Raw genomic sequence first — 13465 nt, 5'->3', positions numbered from 1 at the left:
TTCACCAATTCTTGAGTAAATGGTTTTAAGAATGGGTAGACAGGAGGTTTTCCTTTTCCTTGCCAGAGTCCCCAAAGAGCCACATTTCTGCACTGAAACCTGGAAAAGAACAAAAAGAACGAAATAGAGAAGAATCACATGGTCGCAATGTATGTTTAATGATAAAAATAAGATTGCAATCGTCAATTGGCTCTGCAGTGACACTACAAACTGTTAGAAGCTGTTACAGAAAAAAAAGTATAATTGCATAATGATAAGTTAAATAAAATGCATACCTTTCAATATCAGGTATCTCATTGATAGCAAGATAGACTGGCCAAATTTCGATCCGCGATGATTTGTATAAAGCAACTCCATCTGTATTGAATATTATAGTCAGATCACTTGTGTTGAAAAGTGGTCCACCCCCTTCACACAATTTCCTATAACTTAAAAATGATAAAACCACATTGAAGCTACTAAAATCAAAAATAGTTTTTCAAATTTAGTATATATTCATTATATACTAATGTTGTTTGAGAGGATATTCTAGAAAGTAAGGGCAATATCTACTAGAAACCAAAAAGAACATAGTTTCTAATAACCCAATTACATGAAAAATGACCTGGTGTTGCTATTTTTCACAAAAACATCACACTCAATACTAAATTACCTTTCACCATCAATGACATCTGTGTAATCATCTGTCATGTTATTTTGTCTTTTCCAAATGGTTTTTTTAATCTTCTCCCACATTCCAGGTCCTGAAAGATCAAATTGAATGATATTTCAAAAAAATTCGCAAAACTAAATTAATTTTTTTAATTTTTTTTTTCTTTCGCGAAAATTCATTTGAAATGTCTAAGTTACAGCAAAACTTTTGGAAGCTATAATTGTAAAAAAAGTTTCATTTTTCAGGACTAAAAAAAAGTTCCGTTTTTGACATTCGACTAGACTGTCAGAGAGGGGCGCATCAACCAACACCAGGGTATTCCCTGGCGCCAATCAGTAACATAAATAAAGCCTGGGATGTACGGGGACGAGGTTGGATGGTGTTGATTTTATTGGAAATAAACTTCAGCTTCTTTTTGCAATCTCTGATTTCTTACAAACACCTCATCACAGGCTTTATTTTATGTTACTTGGTTGACGCCAGAAAATACCCTGGTATGTTGGTTGATGTGAGTCCCTCCTCTCCAGAAGACGAGAAGCCTCTCGAACCTCGTCAAATTCGAATGCTATAATCGCTGTGATGAAATTACACAACAAGTTCCTTTACTTTAGAAAATGTCTGTCGTATTAATTATGATGTTAACTTGAGACTCCATGCCAAAAAAATTCCGTTTTGATATTTGCAGGTGATCCATATACAAACTTCTACCTTTACTTTAGAAACCGTTAACTCCGAAATATAGGAGTCTCACTCCATATTTTTGTACCAAAGCTTATTGTCATATTACTCAAAGCTAAGGGCTACATTGATGTAACAAAGAGTACGCTTCTTTCCTCAAACACTTTAGAAATTCTTGTCCACCACAGTCATACATTCACGCTCTAAACAACGTTTAATTTCAAGACTAATCCGAACACCGTTTTCCTTGATTTAATACAGGAGATAAAAAAACTGGTAAACTCTGTTGACTACTTCGTCAGTCATACTGAGTGCCAAAAGATTTGCACAAAGAGCCTTTAAATGTTCATGCAGGAAATACGCCTAGTCATAAACGGAAAATAGAAACAATACGACAAGATACATAAACGGCAATTCAGGTGTTTTAAAATATTTCTCTGGGCAAATTCTGTACTTGTTAAAACAGTGCGAAAATGGCATAGTCCCTATGTATCCAGTATGATGTCAGTGGACCTTACTACCCGTTAAAGCCGAGTTACACTAGTACTGTTCCAAAATTTTAGGGCCAAACCATAGAACATGTTAGGTTATAATTATTTTTGACCAAAAGTATGTCTTCAAACATTTGGGCGATTTCAAGAGTGCGTGAAATAGGCAGTAGATAATACTTTTGAATTACTGCCAGACCCCGATATTTTAGAAGTTATTTTTGTCATTCTGTCATCTCTCTATTGTAATTGCTAATTTTAACAACAAAACAATTCTATCATAATGTATGCCGTTGTCAATTGGGAGGATAATACATCAACAAGCGAGAACTTAAATAGATTGACAGGAGAATTCAAAGAAGTTGGTTCCACTGTAACAAAAAACTTTATGGGACAGCCTTGTAAAGGCGAAATTGAAAGTTTGCATCGTAATTATCTTTTCTTTTCTTTTCTTTCCCAGCAGGTCCACTTTACTTTATTCATTTCGAATATCTTAGTATATGCATGTGTCTCTGTGTGGTGTCTTATTGAAGATTTTACAAAGCTATCCTTATTTGTCATTAAGAACGTCAATGGGCCATTCCAGAAAAAAAACATTACCCCTTAATGGATGACATCAATTTTTGAAATAAATTTTGGCACAGAATCCCAGGCAAACTTTAAAGAGAAAGTATCGGAATTCCATGAATTTTACTTAATTTTGCATTAGTATTGGAATTCCATGATTTTTTTACGTTACAGTAACGGAATTCCACGGTTTTGATTGGTATTTTAAAAATTTATTTGTTACGGAATTCCGGACTTTCTTGAAAGGAATTTGCTACGGAAATTCCATGTCGTCCATTGGGGGCAGGTTAACGAATAAAAACTGGAATGGTCCAAGGTGTTGTTTTAGGTAAAATTGGGCGGTTCACATTACAGTCTGTTTTACTCCCCTGTGCACAACATGGATTTTCGTTACAATTTACTTTAAAAACTTTCCGTATTCCGGATTTCCGTAACATTCAAGATTTTTTATGGGAAAATCTTGGATTTTCCATTACTTGGCAAGAAAATAGAGATAATTTTATGGATTTTCCAATACTTGGCATGGCAAGAAAATAGAGTAAATTTTATGGATTTCCCGAAACCTTTTTCAAATTTCTCAGGATTTCCAAGATAGGTGAAAAGGTAGCAATGCCTTCTTCTATCTCCTGCGAATGGTTTTAGCGTAAACAATTTTTTATCTCACAAACAATAGCTATAAAACTTTAAACGTGTAATTTTATGATAGCTTAGTGATTAAACGCAAATAATTAAACGAAAAAAAAAGAAAATCCAAAAAACCCTGTCGTCAACAGGGGGTAATGTTTTTTTTTCTGAAACGTTGGCCATTCTTCCCAGACCAAGTACACTTTGCCACTTTTCTTAAGCGAACAAAATATTTTCAGTACTTTGAGAAGAAACCCTATAAAATCACAATGTTATACCATGAGATTGGGTAACTTGCATCAGTGGAGGCTAACATGCATAGCCCTCAAATGAAAGACCTGGCTGGTCATTAAAATACAAAGTTAAATCAAAACAAAAATTTTAGAGAAGAGCTGAGAGCGGAGCTGCGTAGTTGTATTTTAATGACCAGCCAGGTCTTTCATGTTAGCCTCCACTGATGCAAGTTACCCAATCTCACAGTATATGCCAGCTATTTGTAAAGCCAAGCATAAAAAAACATAAATATTCTAGAAGAAATTATGGAAATTTTATAGTATCGTTTGCTTTTTTTTTCAGGTCCACTTTACTTTATTCATTTCGAATATCTTAGTATATGCATGTGTCTCTGTGTGGTGTCTTATTGAAGATTTTACAAAGCTATCCTTATTTGTCATTAAGAACGTCAATGGGCCATTCCAGAAAAAAAACATTACCCCCTAATGGATGACATCAATTTTTGAGATAAATTTTGGCACAGAATCCCAGGCAAACTTTAAAGAGAAAGTATCGGAATTCCATGAATTTCACTTAATTTTGCATTAGTATTGGAATTCCATGATTTTTTTACGTTACAGTAACGGAATTCCACGGTTTTGATTGGTATTTTAAAAATTTGTTACGGAATTCCAATTATGGAAATTTTATAGTATCGTTTGCTTTTTTTTCTGGATTTTTTCCTGCTTCACCGCACTTGAAAATCAGCAAGAAATATGATACAGGAAGTTTACGCAAACAGAACAATCTTCCAATGGCCTTCTAAGTGGAAATCTTCATACAATAAGTAGCTTGAAAATAAGAATAACATTAAAACTTTAGTAGTCTTAGATCAAAAGCTGGCTATGTTAGATTTTTATTTCTTTTATAGCTTCAAAGGTAAAAGCTGATGCTCGTTGCAATGTACTGACAGGCAAATTGCCTTTATTACAGCAAACTACTACTGGTAAAAGAGTTTCTGTAAAGAACAAGAAGTTCCTTGATGATGCAAGTGATGCTGATGGTAAATGATAAATTTAAACTCTTCTACCTTCACTTATAGCCTTATACCATTGTGATAAAAACTAATATAACCAAAAAAATTTAGACTTTTCCTAAAATTATATTTACAAGAAAAATTAGAAAAATAATTTATATTGCCACAAATTTTCCCAGCAGGCAGCTTCACCGATATAACTGTAGGATCTTTTAGGATACGTAATTGTTTTTGTGACTATAGCACGGACATTAAAAAATTAAACTTCAATATGATAACTGTAAAGCACTTTTTTCCTATAGTTTCCTTCAAAAAAAAGTTAGCCGCAAATTTGTCACCTTTTTCTGGGTGAAGAGATGGCCAAAAAGTTATAAACATTTCTTTAAAACTTCCTTGCATAGGTAAAGAATAACAATGGCTCTAAAGCCAAAAATGCTGCAAAGCCTAAAAAGCAAAAAAAAGATCCAAAACCAGCGAAGAAAACAATAAGTGATGATTTGAAAGCTAAGAAGATGGAGGTATATAGACATTTGATTTATTTTTCTTCACTCTTATGTTGCTTTTGATAATACAGAGAAAGCCAACTTTTGGATATTATGTTTTGCTAAGGAGAACTATAACAAGATAGACCCTATAACATTATCTAATAATAATGATGTCTAATAAAAGACATTTTTCAGATATAAGGCTGTTTTTTTTGTTACTATACTATTCTTGATTAACAATTTTTAGGACAAGAAGGCACTTGAGAAAGCAACCAGCTCTTTTGCAGAGGACATAATGCAAATGGTAATTTTGGAAGGATTTGATTTTCTTTGTCTGACATTTTTAGGACACTATAGGTAGAGAACAATCTTAAAGAGTACTTTTTTGCGGGGTAAATCAAATTTAGCTTCATGTTATCTTTCACTTTCACCATCCATATTTTATTGATATTCATAGGTCCAAATCAGAACTGGTGCTAATAAGGAGAGTAAGTACCCCTTTCTCTTAACTGTATAACAAAATGTTCCAGAAATCAAATTTTGTAGGGTGATGATTTCTCAGAAATTAATCATTTACTGATATGTCTTTGTGAATTCTGGAAAGGTTTATATATTTGTCATGTTATTAAAGAACATAAACAGATCTCTTTCATTAAAATTGACATTTTGTACTTTATTCTGCTTTATTGCAAACATCTCTCTTCATTTTTGAAAGTGAGATGTTAATTGAATTTCATAAAGGCATACTTTTATTTCTTTATTGACAGACAAAGGGCAACAACAACAACCAGCAGTAATTCAACAACAACAACCATCAGTAATTCAACAACAATAACACCAATCAGTACAATAACAACAACACCGATCAGTACAACAATCAGTACTTCAACAACCAGCACTTCAACAACAACAACCAATACACATTCAACCTCCAGTCTACCAAGCCTCAAAGTCACCTGGTACAACCCCAACCTCAACACCAAATAGAACAAAAACAATACCCTTCTTCAATTCGAAAGTACACCAAATGATTGTGATTCATTTTCTTTTGGAAATTTTGTTAGGAGCTCCTTTGATTCAGAGAATCACTCCTTCGTGGATGAGTTAATGGATTCTCCACCAAATCCAAATAAATCTTTGGAAGAGAGAGTTGTACATCTGGAGCAATCTTTGAAGAAAATGGCAGAGGAGTCCCAGAAACAATTTGAAATAATTAAACTGTTGGTCCAAAGTAATAAGGTACTTACTTTTAAGGGAATCAATAGATATTATGATTTACATTGGCTATCATTACTAATATCTACTTGTTTTTGTGTTGCCAAAAGTCATTTGATGTCAATTATCATTTTGAATTTTTTTATATTCTTAGAATAACGTCTCAAATCAACCTCAAGAAGATGCTGAAAATACCCTTGAGGAATATTTGCTCAGCGCAGAAGATATGGTAAGTCTTGCATGGATTGAACTTTAAAGGAATGACTGATTGATTTTTTCTGTATTTACCTGTATTTAAATTCTTGGACTAAGTTATTCCTCTATCCTTGATCAGAATTTTTTGTGGTCCTGTTGTTGCTGTACTTAAACATTTTCAGTGAGATCTAGGCAACACCTAAATTTAAAACAGCTTTGCTAATCAAAGATTATAGTTGATATTCAGAAATTTCTCCAGGGTTTGTGAAGCTTGTTGATTTTAATTCCAAACATCACGATCCCATTTTGTTAAGTAAACAAAGCTTTAATCTTTATTTCAATCATTCCTTCATCTTTCAGAAAAAACTCAAGTTTCTAGCAAAGTCGAGCGACTGGCCTGCAGCTTTGCCAGAGATGATGAAATTGTGCTTCACCAGTGAAGAACTGCGGACTTGCTCAGTGAAGGGATCTCACACCAGGAAAGATATGGCTCCCAAACCTGGGCTTCCAAGACTTGCAGTTCTCCATCGTAAGTACAATCCAAAGTTGCGCTTTTTATAACTTATTCTTTACAAAAATTGACTGCAATTTTATGTTCTTCTTTCATTAACGCATCATTTTATTATCATTTACAGGAGTACTCTTCAATCATCAGCCAGAACTAAAAGCTCTTGGGGCCGAAAAGTCAAAAACTACTGTCAATTTAAAGCTGACTGATAAATTGAAGTCTTTCCGTAAAGAAGAGGATAATTCTTGATTTTATTTATTAATTAATTTTATATTTTTGGACCTACCTCCGGGTGCCCCGGTGGAGATTCTATAAATTAACCCATGTCCGTCCGTCCGTCTGTTACCAGCTTTTCTCAGGATTGGCTCATTAGTTTTTTCTGATTTTTTGCACAATGATGCAAAATGGCAATGCCCAGAACGTGACGGAGCCCGATTTTTGAGAAAAAATTTATTTGGGCAAATTTGGGCCAAAAACTACCTAAAAATAGAATTTTTGGACTTTGTGCAAAATCCTGTCATTACTTTTTTCTGATTTTTTGTACAAAGATGGAGGGCAAGATTCTCTAAAGAATGGCTGAAGTGGTTTTTCCCGGAAAATTCTTATTCGCCTTAAAAAACGGATTTTCGTATTTTGGGGGAAATTCCCTTTAACCAAATAAGAAAATATAGCTTTTCTCAATGTTGACTCGTTATTTTTTTCTGATTTTTTGCACAATGATGCAAAATGACAATGCCTAAAATGTGACGGAGCCCGATTTTCGAAAATAAATATATTTGGGCAAATTTGGGCCAAAAACTGCCTAAAAATAGGGTTTTTTGGACTTTGTGCAAAATTCTGTGATTACTTTTTTCTGATTTTTTATACAAAGATGGAGGGCAAGATTCTCTAAAGAATGGCTGACGTGGTTTTTCCCGGAAAATTCTTATTTGCCTTAAAAAACGGATTTTCGTATTTTGGGGAAATTCCCTTTAACCAAATAAGAAAATATAGCTTTTCTCAAAGTTGACTCATTATTTTTTTCTGATTTTTTGCACAATGATGCAAAATGGCAATGCCTAAAATGTGACGGAGCCCGATTTTCGAAAAAAAATATATTTGGGCAAATTTGGGCCAAAAACTACCTAAATAGGGTTTTTTGGACTTTGTGCAAAATCCTGTCATTACTTTTTTCTGATTTTTTGTACAAAGATGGAGGGCAAGATTCTTTAAAGAATGGTTGAAGTGTTTTTTCCTGGAAAATTCTTATTCGCCTTAAAAGACGGATTTTCGTATTTTGGGGAAATTCCCTTTAACCAAATAAGAAAATATAGCTTTTCTCAATGTTGACTCATAATTTTTTTCTGATTTTTTGCACAATGATGCAAAATGACAATGGCCAAAATGTGACGGAGCCAGAGTTTTAAGGAAAATCTTTTTGGGCAAATTTGGGCCAAAAACAGCTTAAAAGGTTTTTTGGGTCTGAATGGTTTAGTTGATTTTCGTATTTGGGGACATTCCTTTTTACCATTTTACATTATTCAACACAAAAGCTCTATTTTTCCATTCTGAATTTTTGTACAATTATTGTCACTTTTTTCTTATTTTCATCTGATGTTAATCATTAGGTAGGTCCATTCAGCATGTTGCTTGTTTTAATATTTTTTTTATTTTCAAGTGTAAATAGTAGCATGTATACATATTTTAGTGGAGAATTATATTTCTCATATTGACGAATGATTTTGCCTTTTTTAATTTCTAATATCCCCTATTATAAAACTTTGTGATTGTATCTAAGGCTTATATTTTACAACGAAGCTCAAAATTATCAAAATTGAGCCGATTAAGCTGGAAGCTTGTATTAGCTGTTGTTTATTTGAATCGGTTACCATAATGTGTTGCTTCATTTCATTGCTAAACTACTTAACCTATGTCATAATGATATAAAACATACTAATTTTGAATTACAATGTATTTCAGAACCCCTGTAACCATTGAAGCTGATTGTTTTAAGCAAAGCATTCTAATTTTTTTTTTTTTTTCAGTGTTAAATAATAATTAAAAAAATGGAAATGTAAAGATTTTGTATAGATGGTATAAAGATGGTATCAACTATTTCCTCAAATGAAGAAGCAATTCAACAACTAAGTTTTAATTAAGCAAATAACAAGCTGTAGAAGGTTTGTTTATTAATTCTTGTTTGTCGGCATTCTAGAACTTTAGTTTTTCAAAAGACTATCTTTATCCAATCTTCATCTTTGAATCATTTTTTGGAATGCAGATTTTTTTACACAAAAAGTTTTCTCATAATATCATCTTAATATGAGCACTTTTTATAATAGAATTTGATATTTGATGGTGAGGAGATACTTTGTGATGCGACCTACAACAGCGAAGAAGCTGAAGTTGGAGAAGATGAAATTTCCGACGACGAATAAGATGAGGACGAAGATGAAGAGATCAGCTGAGGAAGACGACGAGAACTAAATAATATGAAGGTTTAATTTGACATCGTTTTGATTGGTTTATTATGGATAATTCTAAAGCTATTGATATTATGATAAACTTTTTTATTACGTTGTCTCAGTATATTTTTCATAGAAAGCTGTTACTTTTAGCCGATTTGAAAGTCTTATGGACTACCAGTTTTTGTCGAAAAGAAGGTGTTTTTGCAATTTTCGCTCTAAAATCAAGAAAACTGGTTATGACTTATGATTTAGTTTTTTTGTCCAAAAATTGATTTTAATTTTGAAAAAAAACATTTAACATTTTTGGACATTTTACCCCGGATTTTGAGGTATTTTGAAATTTTCTAACTTAGAAACAGATAAATTTATTAGTGAAAGGCTTTTTATTGGGAATTTTAATAGTTTTAGACTGTTTGAGGGGTTAATCGCGAGACATTAGCTCAAAAATTTGAATTTTGGTCAAAAAATGAGTATTTTTTCAATTTTTACCCCCTGAAAATAAAAAATTAAGCCCCCAGGGGATAGTTAATCCTGATATTTAGGATTTGAGCAATCAGGATCTATCACAATATAATCTTTGAAGTATCATAAACAGTTCTTCGTTTGCCTAGGACCACTTTTCTGCTGAAAAAAGACGCTTTTGGGGGGTTTTTCGTGTTTTACCCCCTGTTTTCTTTGGTAGAGAACCCCCTGGTAAATATTTTTGAATTTTTCTTTTTTCAGAATTTTATTCTACCTATTTGTAACATATTTGGAAAGTTTCAAGAAATAACGATTTTTAGATAGTGCAGAATCGCACTTCTAAGTTACCATGGTGTTTCAAGTCTCAAGCGAAATCCCTTACAAATTGGTATTTTGGCTAAAAACACCCCCACTTACCTAGCTTACCATTTTAGTTAGCCCCCTTAACAGCCTATTATTTACCGTCTCATTCCTGAAAATATAGCATCTTAGCAACCCAAAACCACCATCAAATATTTTTCACCTCTTGGGGGACGCAGACCCCCCAGATCCACCTGGTCTATATGGGGAATTGTTATTTCACTTTTGGGGTTAAAATTTTTCGTCAGATCATTGGGATACCGATGGGGTCGGACCCAGCCCCATTTATGGTTAATCTTTTCCTTTATCATTTTGAGTCGAAGTGGATCAAGAGCTTGAAAAAAGAAAATCTTCAAAAAGCCAAAAACGTTTTAGCAACACATTTCGTTTTATAGATGACCTTCTTACCATCAGCGATAACAATCTCTTCTTGGAAAATTTTGAGTCAATTTATCCTCCAGAATTAGAATTAAATTATGAAAGTTCTGGTGATCGAATTACTTTTTTAGACATTGAATTGAGAAACATCAATGGTCGTCTAGATGTTAGACTTTCTGATAAAAGGGATAGTTTTTCCTTTAAGATTGTGCGTCTTCCTTTTTGCACTAGTAATTTGCCTTCAACCATGTTTTACTCTTGTTTTGGTGCTGAAATCATCCGGATAGCACGGGTTAGTTCATCTTTAGAAAATTTTAGCTTGGCGGGTAGAGTTTTAATTGACCGTGCTTTGAAACAAGGCGGAAAAGTCTTTCGTTTACAAAAGACATTGAAAAAAATATATGGACGCCAGCAGGTATTCCATTGAATTTCCCTTGCTAGCAATATAACACTATTCTTAAAAAGTCTTCTCTAGTTTTATTTAATCATCATCATCATCATCATCATCATCTAAAACATTTATCGGATTTGTCGTTTTATTTTAACATTTTTAGTTTGAAAATTGTGAATGTCTCGTTTGAACTTATTAGAAAGTCTAGTGGTTGGTAGCGCTCCACTTGTTTGCAGGCACAGGGAGTAAGGACCTTTCTCGCAATTATATTTCATAATACTGCGCATGCGTAATTTTCAACCGGTAGTGGATATTTAATGGCTAGAACCAAGTCAAATAATCCGGGAGGGGTGGACTCACTTTTTCAGTCGGTGTTGTGGACGGCCAAATCTATTTTTTTGATTAGACGGGAATGTGACGTTCTTTAGTGACGTATTGTGACGTTCTTTAGTGACGTATTTGTCGCTTATTGGGTCACTACCAGTTAGGCTCAGGGTTGGACTCGAGAGTCACAACTGAGTGCCCTGGACCCATTAGAGTCACTTTAGGGTCAATTGGACCCACTGACAAAATTGAATAACTTCGTTTTTGTAAGATTTTAGATTGCTGCGAATAAGGTCCTTTCTTTCCCTCCAGGATATGTGAATTAGCGACTCACATTAGTAAAACTTTGGTTAAAGAAGTTCACACGTATTGATATAAATTTGTGTATTGTTTGTTTGAAGTCCTCATTTCCTTCTTCTTTTTCTACCGTACGACCACTGGAATACGGCACGCCGAACCGGGCTCTGGGCCAACTTTTCAAACTTTTCGATTATGCGTCTTTCTTTCTAAATCTTTTCTTTTCTAAATTGTGTTTGATCAACACTTTCTAACCATTGGTTAGATGGCAGGTGACTCTAGAGTAGCAGGGCAAGCTTACTAACAACTGATACCAGACTTTGGTCTTCATCTATCCGCACTCCATTTATTTCTCAATTTTCTTTAAATTCACTTACCGGTTTTCTCTCCGCTAAATTTGTAGATTTATATTTATTGTTTGTCTATCGTAAGATTGTTTATTTGTGGGTTGTTACTTTTTGGTTCTTTGTTTTTTTTTTTTATTGTTGTTGGTTTTAAGGTTTGTCGCTGTTTTGTTTTGTTGGTTCAACTTTTGTCCCTGTCGCGTTAAGTTGGCGAAAATTATTTCTCGCTCAGTTTGAATGTTTTTGATTTTTAGTTTGACACGCGTTTTCTGAATTTTTTTTAGCTTTTTCAGATAAAACTCATCTAGTTCACCTGTAAAATTGATCAGGTAGAACTCCTTGAAGTAGAACAGTGGCATAATAAAATAACCAATTTCTGCATTCATTTCCATTTGCTATAAAGAAAGAAAATCCTGATTTTTAGAGTATTTTAACCTTTGTAAAACCAAGAATTGTCACATTAGTTTGTAAGTGTGTACAAAATCTCTCCAGCAGGCTTTTAATAATTATAAATATTAGTTGATGCTAAGGTAAAATCTGAGGTAAATGACAAGCCAAATTTGTAAATTTTGAACCTTTAAAATAGTTTCTGTGTGCAAATAGACTACGTGGGAGTCTAGTCACTTCATCTGGCGGTTTGAAAGTATATAAAGTTCTGTCAAGTAAATGCACATCTTTACCAAGGTACCAAGATTGCTTTGAATATGACGACTCACACAATTTGTTCAATGATCTAAGTAAAATCCATTGAAAGAAATAAGGGCAAGATGTATACGAGGGTAAGAAAGTTCCTACCTCGCAACAACAAAAAAATCAACAAATCTAAAAAAGAACGACAAATTCTGCTCTCCAGTTCAGTTCAGTCTAGGATTATACTAAATTAAGGGACAGTCCTTAAATTAAGGGACAGTCCCTAAATTAAAGGACACTGTCCCTAAATTAAGGGACAAAAAAATTAAAGTGTAAATATCTTTAGATTGGTGCGTCAGCGGTTCCTGAACTTTACACTCCATCGAAAGTGTGTTATTACGACCATCTTGGCTGAGATAAAATTCAAAAATTACGTCGGACGAACGCTGAATCAGCAAATTAGGACATTTCTTTTGTTTATCGTAGCGCGTGTGAAACGCGTTTATCTTTCTAAATTAAACGCGTTTGAACTATAAAGCGTGTAAAGCAAAGACCAAGTAAAATAATGAAATATTCCGAAAAAAGACCAAAATATTACTCAAAACTTTATTATTTGCTTTTTTAAAACAAAATTATGTTGTAAATTTGAATGATAAAATCATAAAAATGATTAAAAACACGAAACTTAATATAAAAAGTTGGTCTTTATTTTACACGTCTATGGCCAAGTTCCGACGACTTTTTAGACGATTTTTTTCTTCTCTCGTGACCTAGACTAGAGTCTATACTTCTGGCTGAACTTTGCTTTTTGATAATTTTTATGACGCTGAGTCCAGTGAAGTAGACTAGGAGCGTTTGGCGAGGTCGCCATTTTGAAAGAGAATGTTTAAAATCCAAATAACAAAAAAACTACTTAGAGTTGAAAGATGTAATCAAAAATGAGAAACAAACACATCAATATCAGATTTGCAATGCCCTATTCTCAAATAAAAACATTGCTTCGTACTGTTTTTACCTTCCAAAAACAACAAAAATCTGGCGGACTGTTTTACAGTCCGCCTAAGCAAAAGCATATTACCATATACTACCGGCCGGGGGGGGGGGGCACTGGGTTTGCGGACTGACGGTATGTGCGGGCCAAAAATTGGCTTTTAAAATTGCACCCTTACAG

At 33.6% G+C, this 13465-nt stretch overlaps 1 long non-coding RNA gene across 1 annotated transcript; it reads left to right on the top strand.

Annotated features, from left to right (window-relative positions):
- Positions 1-4663: 4663 nt before the first annotated feature.
- Positions 4664-5612, top strand: LOC136822868 (uncharacterized). The gene is made up of 4 exons (XR_010848954.1): positions 4664-4776; positions 4991-5047; positions 5201-5231; positions 5511-5612. It is a non-coding gene; the product is annotated as an uncharacterized lncRNA (long non-coding RNA).
- The last annotated feature ends 7853 nt before the right edge of the window (positions 5613-13465 follow it).

This window comes from Clytia hemisphaerica, unplaced genomic scaffold (assembly GCF_902728285.1).
Source record: "Clytia hemisphaerica strain Z4C2 unplaced genomic scaffold, Clytia hemisphaerica genome assembly, whole genome shotgun sequence".
In the NCBI taxonomy this organism is placed as follows: Eukaryota; Metazoa; Cnidaria; class Hydrozoa; order Leptothecata; family Clytiidae; genus Clytia; species Clytia hemisphaerica.
This window is presented reverse-complemented; position numbering and strand designations above follow the sequence as displayed.